Source organism: Euprymna scolopes, chromosome 14, assembly GCF_053919585.1.
Source record: "Euprymna scolopes isolate OS-2025 chromosome 14, ASM5391958v1, whole genome shotgun sequence".
NCBI classification, from domain to species: Eukaryota; Metazoa; Mollusca; class Cephalopoda; order Sepiida; family Sepiolidae; genus Euprymna; species Euprymna scolopes.
This window is the reverse complement of record NC_136495.1, coordinates 70,300,931-70,316,248: the sequence shown is the minus strand read 5'-3', so window position 1 is coordinate 70,316,248 and position 15,318 is coordinate 70,300,931. Positions and strand designations below refer to the sequence as shown.

Here is a 15,318-nt window from a genome sequence, read left to right as displayed (position 1 = left end):
TTTTTTTTTTTTTTTGCAGCATTTTGTCAAAGTAATGGTGACATGGATGTGTCAATCTATAAAAAAAATGAAACTCACTTTTTGGTTAATAAACGGCTGTTTGTAGTGTAACCAGCTGGATCTTCGAGGACTACAAACAGGCTGTTTCAAACAAGCGGAACTCATTTGCACCCATATATAAGCTAGTGTTCATTTCAGCTATTGTTGCTGTGATTGTGTTGATGCAGCACAGAGCAGTTGATTTAAGAATGTTTCATTTGCACCTGGGACAGAAAATGAAAAAATTTAAAAAGAAAGCAGAGAAAGGAATAAGGTGAACAAATGGAGAATGAAAGAGAGCAGCTTATACAAGCTAGTATCTCTTTCATATTTGCTTGTGTTTCGTGCTGATTTAGTAATATACCTCTTCCCTCTGTACATAATGAAACAGGTAAAAGCATAAAATGAGTCGGGTATAATAATACAGATGAGGGGAGGGTCAACAGTGTAAAACAATCTTTTTCTACTTTGCTGGTTCTAGTCGCTTACGCCCCACCCAACTCCCAAATGTTAGAAAATGACCTGGACAGTGCCGAATTTTGTGAGTTGCACGGCACTGGAAATCAAAGAAAAAGAAGAATTCAAGTAACGGAAAATACTGGAAAAATACCAGGTTCCCAGGAGTAGCAAATGGAACAAAAGAACAGGCCTGTGATACAAATATGTACCAGAATTTGACCAAGGTGCTGACGTCAGACGCTAGACAAAGAAATAAAAGAATTGGGTCAATATAAACAACAAGCGAGGGATACAAAGATAGGTTAAAGAGAGAAAGACAATCACACGAGTCACCTGCTAACCCCAATCCAAATCTCTCTCTCTCTCTCTCTCTCTCTCTCTCTCTCTCTCTCTCCACCAACATAAGCTTGGTTGTCAAAAATGTTTTCATATCAGCTAAATGATTTGTTCATTGTTATTAAACAAATATACATCCGAATGCATTTGAAAAAGTGAAGCTGATACATCTATACATACATTCTCTACATTCACTCATAATACAACACAATAAGTGCTCTCAGATTTGCTGAATATGAGAAGCAGCGATATCTAGCCCTGACATCTTTACTGCAAATGACAAAGTAGTGCCCATATTTTTCATTTACCTTGCTCTAGTCAGTAATATTTCATACTGTCTCATTCATCATTGTCATATGGTAAACAAAACTAAATAATCTGTTCAAACAGCATATATTCACAAAAGAGATATTCCATACATGTTTAAAATGGAAGTTTACAGCAATAAGAACAACATAGAATGTTCACGGACATTTTTAGAGTTCTTGTAAAAACAAGAGGGATTCATTAGCTGAGACATTGAAAAATCTGAATCGATTGATTAAGAGCCGTGAGTTTCAGGAGTTAGGAAAACATATTCAAAACTTCTCTGCTCATTTTTATGAATTATAATTCATTGAAAGTTGTTTATAAGAGTCAATGTTCATTTGATTTCGTTTTAGTAAGATAGTCAGTGAGAATGAATAAAGTTTATACAGATTGACAGATGATAATGTCGATAAGTTGTGTTTGTTTGTGCATGGGTGGAGAGATATTGCTGAGGGAAGTCCCCTTAGTGAGGCGCCTAATGACACCAATCAGTAGACTCGGGTCAACTGGATTTCATTGGTTTATTGAAAAAAAAAAAAACTTTTTAAAGGATTTAAGTGGCTCACAGAAAGACCGTTTTAAATAAATTCAGAATTATTATTAATAATTAAATTTTGGACCAATCAGAGGTCCAAAATTTAATTATTTGTTTTTATTCATGATAGTGTATGCACAGATGACGTGCGCACAAATGTGTTTACGCATTTTGATTTTGTACATCGATGTGTAAACATCAACTACTACACTTTATACTCTCTCGTTCAGATTGTCTTTTAACTTGATTAACTGCTGACAACTTTTTCATAAACTCTCGCTTCTATTTTGTCCCTCAGTCCTTATTTACAATAAGTAATGTTTCTGGCAAAGGGAGAAAAAACAGCTACATACTAGACTGGCAGTCTTTTTATTGAGCAGTCACTCAAAGTGCCTAGAAGTAAAAGTTTTAATTGGGCTGATGTTAACCGCCTGATAGTCAAGCACCTAATCCTTGGATGTTAATCCAAGGAGACCATCTTATCAGTTATCAGTAGGTGCAAAGTACTCGGGCTGCTGTATTGCCATTTGATAAATGGATTCTGGACCATACAGTAGTTTCTGATGGAAGCTCTCAATACCATATTAATGGGTAATGCTACGGATTGTCTTGTACATCATCTGCAAAAATCATTCTTCATTCCTTTTTTTCCTGTCTCTTCTCTGCTCTAACAATTCTGCTGATCTCTTCCACATATCACTATACTCAAAAATGAAAAACCTCAAAAACAATATTTTTTAACCTTTATCCTTGAGTGGCCTCCAGGCCTTAATAAGTATTAATTTTCTTACACCTGAGATTATTTTCTATTTCTATCTCTATGAATCTACCATCAGAACAAGTATATATTAGTATTCCTGTATATGGATTTTCGCTACTTTTTTGATATTCTGTTTGCATGGGTAAAATCCGAACCTAAACAGGTAATTTAGTCAACAGGGCTAATAAACGAAGAAAATCACAAAGATAAAAGTCCTGTACGCATCTTGATTTTCTCGTTTCAGTTTCCTTTGGTTATTCACAGAAACTATAGCATGAAACAATACTTTCTCCACATCATCTTGCATTAAGGAAATGTAATTTTACCCAGCACCATCTGATCATCCAGTAGTGATGAGGGATGACAAGTGCTGAATTGTGGAGCAAGGGTTGCACAATTCCTAGCCACTATTATCCTCAACCAGCACCGCTTGATTTCAATGGAAAGGAGAAGTGCTAAACAATGCCAAGATAAGCGGAGAGCACATACAGCACCTGGTATTCTCACATGGTCACCCATTTTAGCACTGACCAAGCTCAACAATGCTTAACTTCGATGATCTAACAGGAACCGGTGTGTCAATATGATTATGCCATATATAAATGATAATAAACTCCCCAAAAGAGGGGTGTAATGTCTGAGGGGAGAGATAACATCCACTAACTAAGCAGGTACTGCGCTTGTTTGTAGTGTAATGTTGTCCAGGAACCAACACATTGTAGCCTCAGTTGCAAAGTAGACAAATCTTGCTTTTTCCCATCGTAAAAACAACATTCATTTCCCCATTCTCTTGCCATGCATGACTTCTCATTATGGCTGTGACATCTCTAACATGATCGTCTTCACAAACATGCTCTCTCCTTTTTATACTCTTCTTTTTCCTTACCATGACGTCATGTCGCTAACAGCTCTGTATTTGCACATAGCCGTCTGCACTATGTTACAGAATAAATCGCTCTATTTTCCTTCGTATGTCTTTTTCACTCTGTTTTTAATCTTTTATCTATGAAGGTCGTTCCAAACCCAATCACAAAACCATTGAAGAGGTACAAAGACGGGAATGCGACAATTAAAACAGTCGACCTGTTGTGCCCTGGAATTTATTTTTCTACATAGTTATCACCATTCTCAATCCACTTTTGAACAATGGCTGTGCATGAGCGTCTGAAGAACGTTGGTTGTGCTTAAAAAAAAAAAAAAAAAAAATCCGCCTATTTTTAGTCAAAAAAAAATAAAAACATTGAATGTGACTGGTTAATTTTAATGCATCTAAAACCAAGCTTCTCTCTTTTCATCATAATCGCTCTGACCCCCATCTGGCTCTAACTGAAATGAATGAAAGACAAATGCAAGAAGTAGTATCTTCATATTAACATGAACCTGTATTTTGCTTTTATGGATCTGGAGAAAGCATTTGACAGAGTGCCATGAGAGATTGCCTGGTGGGCCTTGCATAAATTACTACTACTACTACTACTACTACTACTACTACTACTACTGCATGGTTTGACATCTTCTTTTCCCATCTACTGACGTTGGACGCCTTCTTATCATGTTACTATCAGAGTTGATGGCTGCTCTCCAGATTCAGATGCTCTCATTGGCCAGATGCTTTATGCTGTTAAGAACGTGGAGGTCAGGTATGATGTTGTCCAGTCATCGCTTCTTTGACCATTCTGTGTTGCCAAAGCCTGTCATCTATTCTTTTCACATGTTATTGTATTTGTACGGCAGGTTGAACCGGCTTGAAGGTGGAAATGTCAAGGGAATATCAAATTCACAGCCAGTCCTCAGTCGCCTGTAATGTTTGATGCTTTTTGGTCAGGAAACCTGTATCTTCAGACAGCCTGATCTGGTAGCACCAGATACCCTTAGAGGTATTACTAATCTGAGCCAAAGTGGACCTGAGAGCAATGGTAACTAAAGGGCAACTCTACATTCCCCCACAGTCTGCAAATTTCATCACTTGATATCTTTTAAAGTCATACTAAGGACCAATTGACAAACAATCTCAATATTCCATGCCCCCGGGTAACTTCCAAACTGAGGACAAATGAGTGGTTGGTGAAGGTGTTTTGAAGTAATGCTCCAAGCCAAGTGAAGATGAATAGTACATTTAGTGACTGCATTCATGTTACGATAGGAATGCATCACAGTTTTGTATTCAATGTGTTGCTTTTGATTTGTGCTTTTGAATTGAAAGCCATTTTGGGTTCCAAAAGACAAGAAAAAAAAAATCTTGTTCCAAACAAAATGGCAGTCATCAATCAGAGAAGCTTTGAATTGTAAAAGCCAAGATGACAACGAAGAATAGGGTTTTTTTGTTGGGTAGTTATACTGTACAAGTGTCAGATTGTAAAAGTTTGCAAACGGAGAGCAGATTCTTTCTCGTGATCTGCATGAAAAATAATGTGTGGGAATTATAAAATATCCCACATATTTCATTGAGTGAATCGTTTCAACAGATTATTACAAAAACATTGCATAATAATTGAACAATGATAAATTGCACAAAACTAATAATCAGACGAACTAATTAATCATGAATTATATTCAAACCATATTATCGCGTCATGTACACTTTGGCATTATAGTTATGTTGACGGATGCTGTAAGATATTCATCCATGTTGGTATGACGCTTAATTTTTGTGTGCATCTATTTTATTGTGATTTCATTGACGCGAGGTATTATTCACGCATCAACAGCAGCATACAAAAAAGCGTATATATATATATATATATATATATATATATATATGTGTGTGTGTGTGTGTGTGTGTGTGTGTCAGTAAGCACTAACTCTATTCAGGTTTAACTGGCTTCCTCCAAAGGAGGAAGCTTCATGGGAGTATGAAATTCACAAGTGATCCCCAGTCACATGTATATCTCCGGTCAGAGGAGATGACAGCGTTAGGTTTTTGCAACTCTTTCTCGGAGGTGTTGACGTCTTCCTACATACAGCGCCTGGAATTCCTAAATTGGTCACCTATTTTAGTAATAACCAGGCTCAACGTTGGTTAACTTCAGTGATCTAATAGGAACCGGTGTGTCAATGTGATTATGCTGTACACTATATATATAGTGCATAAACCTGAAGAATCCTAGAGTGGATGAAACGCGGAATATTCAGTGTAGCTTAATCGCCATATATATTTTATAACTAACTAGCTCTACCTACGTATTGAGCACTTTTGATGTAAATACTTAAAGTTTACGCATAAATTTATACTTTCGTATATTAATTTTATGTGAGTAAATGAAGTAGTTACGTATATATATATATATATAAGTCAACTGCTTCATTGCAAATTAGTAAAATATCAATATTTCACTAAATATATGTCAAAAAAGATAAAAATTGTATAATCAAATGACTACTTTAAGGTTAGTTATTTCCCAAAATTTTATTCAAATTCATGCGATATTCACAAAGTTATGACATTTTATTCTTTATCAAGGAATTTCCACTGTCCATCGTTTTATTGCAGGTCTTTTAAAATGCGAAAAAAAGAGGCGATTAATGGTTATTGAAAAGGAAAGGATTGTTGCTTGACTTGCAGAAGGATTGTTCATCAAAGATTTAGCTGTGGAGCTTCATTTGTGAACAATCCCAATTCCAAATCCAGAAAGGATAAGGGCACCAAGAGAAACCTTTCACATCATGATATTCGGAAAATTTGTAGAGAAGTCAACCAAAACCCAAACAGCACTAGTGCTTCCATTTTTCCAAGAGCTGGAATCACTCCAAGATCCAGGCAGACCAGATGTAATGTGTTGAACGAGATGGCAAGGAACATCAAAACTATTCCAAATCCTCCATTGAGCAAACAACATAGGGAAAAACAAATGGCTTGGGCACAGAATTACATGAAAATGGATTTCCAACATGTCCTATTTACAAATGAGACCCGTGCTACTTTTGACAGTCCAGATGGATGGGCCAAAGTTTGGAACTCGAACAGAACTCCAACCCCTTACAGAGTTCATCACCAACAAGGTGGAGGCATCATGTTTTGGGTGGGAATCATTGGGGATAAGTTGGTTGGATCATTCTGAGTTCCAGAGGGTATAAAACTTACCAGCAATGTGTACACGGCCATTTTGGATAAACATTTGTCACCATGGCTAGATGACGTACCATTGTTCACATCACTTTCAGATGATTTTTATACATGACAATGTACCATCCCACTCTGCTTGGGCGACTGCAGCCTTCCTTGAATCTATGGGCTTCTTTGGAGAAACCCTCATGAGCTGGCCACCATGTTCTCCGGATCTTAACCCCATTGAAGATCTCTGGCCAATATTTAAAGGAGGTGTTTATGAGGGAGGAGAGCAATTTACTTCCAAGGATGCCCTGTGGAGAAAAGTAGTTGATGTCACTGGAACCATAACTCCTTTCCAGACCAAACAATTGACTTCTTTAGTGGACAAGAGGTTGTTTAAAGTTATTTAAAAAATGATGGATAGGGCGATAAATAATTATTAATAATTAATAGGATGTTCTTTTGTTTATTAGTCTTTAACAGAAAAACATAATAAAAAGTAAAGTTTTCATGATTAGACATCGTATTTTTGCCCTAATACAACATTTTAAACATTTGTGAATATCGCTTGGATTTGAATAAAATTTTGGAAATAACTAATCTTGAAGCAGTCATTTGATGATACAATTTTCATTTTTGTTTTATGACGTATATTTAGTAAAATATTGATATTTTACTAATCTGCAATAAAGCGATTGATGCAGATGATATATATATATATATTTATATATATATATATATATATATATATATATATATATATACTAGCAGTTCAGCCCAGATTTGCTCGAGCCCTATGTACTGTTCATAACTTTATGTGCTTATGTATATATATATATATATATATATATATATATATATATATATATATATATATATATATATATATATATATATATTAAAAAGTTTGACTCATGTCCAGGTAATGTACATCTAAAATTTCAAGTGTTTAGACCCAAAATTGATGGAGGAGTTTGGTAGAGTCTGCAAAGGTCAACTCTTTCAACTTTGATCTCTTGGCAGTCAAATTTTCGCCCCAAAACTGATTAAATGTCTGAATACCCTTTATGTAAAATTTAGAATCTTTAGACCCAAAATTGGCTGCGAGTTTGTCCCTGCTTTATCGTTATTTTCATGGCAAGTGCTCGGCTGAGCTCCAATCTATGGTCCCCCCCTCACCAAACTTTCACAAGAAACACCCGTCTAGCAGAAAACACTATCAATAATCTTCCCCACTCTTTATCTGTGCCTAAACCTAAACGTAGATTCCATGAGCAAAGCTTCTTTCTTAGAACTGCATGCCTATAGAATTGTCTTCTGTTTTCCTGCTTTCCAGCTGACTACAATATGGTTGTCTTTAAGTCTAACATAAACAAGTTTTTGATGAGCCGTTCTATATAAGTTAACAAATTTACCGAATTTCTACTACTAACGATTACTATATTGTCTAATTTCTACTGTACACTCTTTAACCCTTATCCTCGAGTGGCCTCTTGTCCTTGATAAGTGGTGATGTCTATGTAAAAAAACCCAAAAAAAACATAGTTTGCTAGAGACCACAAAGGTAAAATCGTTTGAACTTTGACCCCTTGGTCGCAAAATTTTCGGCCAAAAACTGATTTAAAAGCTTGCCCTATGTCTGAATACACTTTATGTAAAATTTCACATGTTTAGACCAAGAATTGGCTGAGTAATTTAGTAGAGATTGCAGAGGTCAAATTTAAAAAGAAATTAACTCCAATTTTGACCCCTTAACATTTATTGTTTTGGGCTCAAATCAAGGTAAAAAGTTTGATCCATGTCCAAGTAACCTACATCTAAAATTTCAAGTATTTAGACCAAAAATTGACGGAGGAGTTTGGTAGAGTTTTCAAAGGTCAAATCGTTGAACTTTAACTCCTTGACAGCCAAATTTCTGGCCGAAAACCGATTAAAAAGATTTTCCCAAATTTCAATACCCCTTATGTAAAATCTCGAGTCTGTAGACTGAAAATTGACAGAGTAGTTTTGTAAAGAAATGTACACACACACACACACACAGAGACCTTTTCACTTTTGTAGATATAATAGATGAGTCCAACTGCTACTATAATTACTGGAATGATGGAGATCTTCCAAAGTTTCACGTCATATTGTACATAAGAACTTGGTATTTTGTTATGCTTTCCTTCTCAGTCTTATATAAATCAGCATTATTAGGGGCACTGACTTCAACTAGGGTTGCTACTTTCTCCCTAGTGTCCCATATCTCTATGTCAGATTTAACAGGTTCGATTTCTAGGTACGTAGCTATAGGAATTGCATAGACATAATGGATGGTGTATGACTTATTTCCAACTGTTCCTCCTGGTATATGTTCCCAAGACTTGCTGCTACACTAGATATTCAATTCTTTACAGATGGTCCAGTGGAGATATTTACACACTCCATTGTGTTGCATTGTGTAGTAGCCATCCCCTCAGCAGAACCTTAAAGGTGGATGTCAAGTGGCTCACACTCTCTACTTCAGTGTGGCAGAACATGTACTTGTTGTCATTGCTGAGATCACTCATCCTTTGAAATGCAATGGTCATCAAGCCTTGGTCTTGGGTGGCCATGATCATCTTTTCCTGATCATCCTGTAATGATCATGAGTGTGTGTATACTTTGTTGTTTTTCTGGGTGCTCTAGATTTAGTTGGCTGCACAGTTCCCAGTATACTGCTTTCCCCATTTGATCGGGTCTATTTTTTTTTTTGTATGACTAGTTTGCTGCATTTGTTTCTTATTGGGTTTATTGTTTAGTCTCTTTGTCCACAGAGTTTGCATTTGCTGTTTTCTTGTGTCTTGTTGATCCTTGCTTTGATATGGTTAGTTCTAATTGCATTATCTTGTACAGTTGTTATTAGAGATTCAGTGCCTTTGTTTACACTTCCATTTTGTCGCCATGTCCAAGTGTCTCATCTTTTGTCACTTTTATGGATTGTTCATGTAGCCGTGTCTCTTCCCATTTTTCTTTACTCGTCTAATCCCTCATCTCTTCTTTATCTGTCTTGTTTATTTCTTCAGTCTCTTTGCTGCAGTAATTATTCTTTCAGTGTTCTGCATTAGGTATTTTTCGAATTCTTTTTTGGTATTATTCACACAGTCTTCTATACAAACCAGTTCCCTTTGTAGGGGAAAAGAAGTTTAAGTGAAATTAAATCTCTCTGCCCCAAACAAAATAATAAAAAAAAGAATAAAACAAAACGACACCTCCTTCTCGTTTAAAATGCACCACATTTATTTTTCAACAAAAACAACAAGTTGAACAAGCAAAGGTCCGATCGGCGAAAGTTCTTGAAAAGTCATTATGATTAGAATGTTAGATGAAAGTCCTGCATTGAATTAATCAGGTTAAAAGGTGAAAGTCTTGCGTGAAAATAATGTCCTTATTTCAAGGTTTGTTTTTTAAATGGCAAAGTTCGCCTTATTCAAAAGTCCCATGAGGAAAGTAATTTGTGAGGAAAGTAATTCGTTGTTATAATTTAGAAAATGTGCGAATGGGTGCGTGTGTGCATAAGTGTGATTTTTGAATGCCTGCGTGGCGTGTGTAATTATGGTTTTAACAGCTTTGACAGCGATGATGTTCTGAAAATGAGAGGCATGTTCTCGTGTGATGTCAGAATGAGAAGAAAGGAAAAAGAAGGGGAGAAAGAATGTTTGATGCGGTTTTATACTTTTTGGACCGGCTCCAAAACAAGATTGCTACTGCTGATATTTTGGTTTTTGGAACAGCGTTAAAAAGACAATCTTCTAAATTTTCTCATTGGTCGCTTGTGTCACATGATACTGTTGTCACCTACGTCCGCCAGAAATATGTTCATTTTACTTTTGCTGTTGTGAGAAAAAGTGTGTGGGCATATTTGAAATTATGCCTTTGCTAAAAGAACTTATTTTTGTGCAAAATGCGCGGGGAAATTGAAATGAATAAACATTCGTTTATTTGCGCATGAGCGTGTGTGAGTGAGTGACTGCACACCTTCCTCCGTCTTTACTTTTCACATGGATCGATCAGCATCATCTTTTTAGTGTAGTGCATTGTGCATAGTCATGAGTTTCCTAGTCTTCTGGTTGAGATACCTCAGTATTATTATTATTATTATTGCCACCACCACCACCATCACTTGTCAGCGAAAATTTTAAATGTGATATATGTTCAAAACAGACCCAAATACCCCTAAACATCAACTTTTTAAAAATAAGTCTTTAGTTGGTCCTCTAGCGCATTTTGACCTCACTTATATACCTATTCTGATCAAAGTAGCCATCGCCATTTACACTTGCTTACGTTAAACAAGATGGTTACTTTGGTCACTCGGAATCATCAGTATTTACATAAACTTTAAGGCTCATAAGCTCTATTAAATATTTTAGAACGCAAATAGCTCACAAATGAGGTGATAACCAGAAAAGTTTAGAGGGGAATACAGCCGCTTTCCCCCACCCCCTGCAAAAAGAGGGTACTGGGTTGCTACAGACGTTGTCTCCTTTGAACACAATATGTGCGTCTCAGGTGACCAACGATAAACAAATTCCCCCTCTTGAAGAAGGATGTATTACCTGGGAGGAGGACCTCCTAAAACCGGGCAGAACCATATTTCACCGATGTAAGGGGTAAGGCCTATTTGACAAGACTAAATGGAACAAAGCGTAGTATCTGTTCTGATACTGTACCTCATCTTTTCTGTCCTCTTTGGTGAGTGAAGGTGAAATCCTTCTAGAGCGAGCCAGTTTTTATTGTTTGCCTCTTTTGATGAAGCCGCATTTTCTTCACATAAAAACACGAACTACACAAGGAGGCAAATAAAAGGTGTGTGTATGTGGGGAGGGGGATATTTAGTTCTCTCTCACTGCAAAGAACTGTGATACCAGGGTCGGAAAGTAGGGATTGAGAAGTCGCCGCCCTACTCCACTGAGGTGGGACACTGACCTGCTAAAAAGTGTACTGGACAGTCCCGTCGGTATTCCCCAGTAAGGGCGCCTCGGGCGATTAGCAATAAACTAAACCCCCTTCTCAAAGAGGAGATGGCGGATCTCCTAGAACTACACAGAACCAGCACTAAACTGCGATCAACTGGGACCAGGTCATTAAGAATGGTTAAATCTCTGTTGATTTTGGGGGGGGGGGGGCAAGGATAAAAATCCCTTGCGGGGAGGTAAAATGCGTGTACGTAACTTAACAGACTTCTAGAAATTCTTAATAGTATTTCGTGATGTGAAAATCTCTACAGAAGGTAGTGGTGATGATGGTGGTAGTAGTAGTAGTAGTAGTAGTTCTAACGGTCCAAACCAGTTAGTGTTCTCTAGACGGAGAGAGAGAGAGAGAGAGAGAGAGTTTTTTTTTGAAAAAAGCACGTGTTGGTCGGATTAGTTTTCGCGGAAAAAACGCTCTTCCTTTCTTTTTTCGGTTCTTGGAAACGCTTAACAATCAATATTCATTCTTTTTATGCTTAATTCTCAAGTTCTTATAATGAAGAAAATGAGAGGCAAAAAAACAAAAATGATTCATAACAAGTAATGTATACCCATCGTTGCCTGAGTGGGGAAGACTTAGACGAAAAAAAAATCGAGTCATAATTTATGGTAAATTTGTTACTTGTTAAGATAGAGTCGACAAATCGAGTTTTTAAATATGTCGTTTTAAACAAAAACAATATTACGTACGTAATAGTCATGTCGAAAATAGTAATATATCCGAAAATTACGAAAATTCATCGAGTAGAACTACTTTACTACTATAGTAAAAAAAAAAAATCTATCGTGTAGACAACAAATATTGCACGTGATGATAAGTAATCTTAAATATTCGTTCCAAGTTAACACTTCACTGTGACTTCAACGTCTAAGAAAAATGCAATTTTACCCAATATTCCGCAAAAATTACTTTTAGCTATAAATAACTTTCTACTCGATAATTTTTTGTAATTTTTGGGGTGTATTTCTATTTTCGACATAACAATTAAGTACGTAATATCGTTTTTGATTAGAACGACATATTAAAAAAAATGATATGTGGACTCTATCTTAAGCACGGTAAATTTAAATAGGAAAGCGACCCCCCCTCTAAAATATTCATTTTTAAAACAATCCCCCGTTTTTAGGACATTTTTACGCTGTTTATATGTAATCGCCTAAAAAAAGGTAGAATCTCATTTTTAGTCTAGATCACAATGGTAGTCGAAAATTACAAAGAATAAATATAATCCAATGCGTATTTAAAAGTTACGTATTAGCGAAAAACACGTACACAGATTAATACAGTTGTGTCTGTTTCTTTCTTTTTTTTTTTTACATAGGCATGGCATCACCACTTATCAAGGCCCAGAGACCACTCGACGATAAGGGTTAAAGAGTGTACAGTCTCGACTATACGTGTTTTAGCATGATTTTAAATATTGAAATTACGCGGACATGACAATTTTTTTTAATTACAAATTTGGGGGTTGTATTACTGTACAACACATCGATTCGAAAAAGTTGTCAAAAAACAAAACAAATATATAACAAATAAATGTTATCAAAGGCAAGATAAGTTACTTTTATATCAAACTGGATATATTTTTCGTATTTTTATTCAATGTAACATTCAGCTCGAAAACCATACATGTATTGGAAAATTCAAAATGGCGCCCGACACTCTCTTTAACACGGTACGTTCAGGAAAAGATGTTATAAATAATAAACTAGACAAAATACTGTTAGAAATTCGCTCATTATATGTTACCGTGACATAAGTTGACATATATTCAGTGTTTTTAAATAGTATTTTATCTAGTTTATTATTTATAACACCTTTTCCCAAACTTACCATGTTAAAGAGAGTGTCGGGCGCCATTTTGAATTTTCCAATACATCGGTAAACACTGCATGTTTTTCGAGCTGAATAAACATGTTACATTGAATAAAAACACAAAAATATATCCAGTTTGATATAAAAGTAACTTATCTTGCTTTTGATAATATTTATTTGTTATATATTTGGGGTTTTTTTTGACAACTTTTTCGAATCTATGTGTACAGTAATACAAACCCAGCTGAATGTTTCCTGGTTTGTTTCTCCCAACACCGTTTATTAAATAATTAGTGTTTATCCGGCGTTGTCCAATTGAAGATCTTTTGGTGCTTCTTCAGAATTTGAACCAAAAAATAAATTCGGTTCACATTCTGTAGAAGTGACGCCATTTTAAAAGAAAGTTTCTATTTACTTATCTTTCTCCACGAAAGCAAAGTTAGACACAAGGTCGGTTTTTATGTGAAAAATAAAAATTGCCCCAATCCATAAGTATTTTCGGTAAATTTTTAGATTAAGTTCACCTCACCTCCACAATTTTCTTTTAAATGGCTTTTATAGGTTTTTCGACTATACGGAAATCGCATTGAAATTTTGCAGAAATAAGTAGTTATCGAGATATAAAGTTTTATTATGCATTGTATTCTTTGGCGGCCATCTTTGTTACGCACGTAGATTTGTTTATGGTGCGCGCACGCGCGTAAAAAAGATGACCGCCAAAGAATACAATGCATAATACAACTATCTATATCTCGATAACTACTTATTTCTGCAAACTTTCAATGCGATTTCTGTATTCAGCATAGTCGAAAACCTATCTAAGTCGTCATTTAAAAGAAAATTTCGGAGGTGGACCTAAAAATACCGTTTTAGCATTGTTTATTTTGCCTTTCGTAGCTAAATCTGCCTAAGCTTAATCAAAATTAGATTTGCGAAAAAAAAAAAGGGTGAAGAAAAATGAATTCGAACACGAGAAGTGAAGTTACAAACTGGCGTAATTCAAAAGTTCTTGGATACGATAGGGGCACGTGAAAAAATTCAGGTGACCCTTTCGTTTAAAGCCTGAAATCGACATATTAATTTGAACTTGAAAATCAATTTCAAACGCCAACTGTCACGAAATAAATGGTACTTATGCAGATAAGGTACCGTGCTATTTTGTGATAATATTTTCCAATTAAATTAAGTTTTACGGTGTCTTCTGTTTATTAAATTGTTAGATGAAAGTAGAGAATACTTACAAAACCCCCTCTCCATGATTAGAATGGGTTTCTAACGTTATTTTTTCAGCACGGCACTTTCTCTTGCATAAGTACCAAATAAATATATGCGTGCCATATTTTGTCCTTTGTTAATATACGGGAAACCTTTAAGGCAATTTTTATTTCCCTACAGTCAGAATGTCCGTTTTTGGGGAGCATTAAAAATAACCATGTGTCTGTCTCATATTGCTCTCGTGGGGAAGAAATTAAATACAGGTAATAAGTACCACCCATCACCCCTAAAAATGGCCAGCATCTGTTTACACTTCGTAATGGTTTAAAAGTTGAAAGCATCAATTTCTAGCTCGAATCAAAGTGCAGTTGTGTAATTTATATATGATTAAGTTTTATGCACATTTTTGAAAGGGAACTTTTTAAAAAAAAAATAAAGACATTACTACTAATTAATACTGCAGCAGCAACAGTACTTTTTATTTTATGCTTTTTAAAAATAAAACCAGGTGTTTCTAACCGGAGTTATCTGGGAGTCTTTTTCTATTTTCATTTTGTACTGTTTTGTTTTCTGTTATTATTTATTTTACTTTATAGGATTTTGAATATCAAATTTGGTCATCAAATTATTAATTAAAACAAATCATTTTTAAGGTAATGTTTTAATCTTTATTTTATTCATGTTCTCCCAAGCTTTCAATCCTTTAATACATGAAGATCTGCTTAGAAGTTTAATGTCGGTTTAATTGATTTTCTATTTGATAGCTTTCAGGTTTCAAAGAGTATTCTCTTTTCATATATTAAAAGA

General features: G+C 35.5%; 1 pseudogene; it reads right to left on the bottom strand.

Moving 5' to 3' along the window:
- Positions 1 to 2,920: 2,920 nt before the first annotated feature.
- On the bottom strand, positions 2,921 to 3,038 carry LOC145293408 (5S ribosomal RNA; annotated as a pseudogene).
- Between the last annotated feature and the right edge of the window lie 12,280 nt (positions 3,039 to 15,318).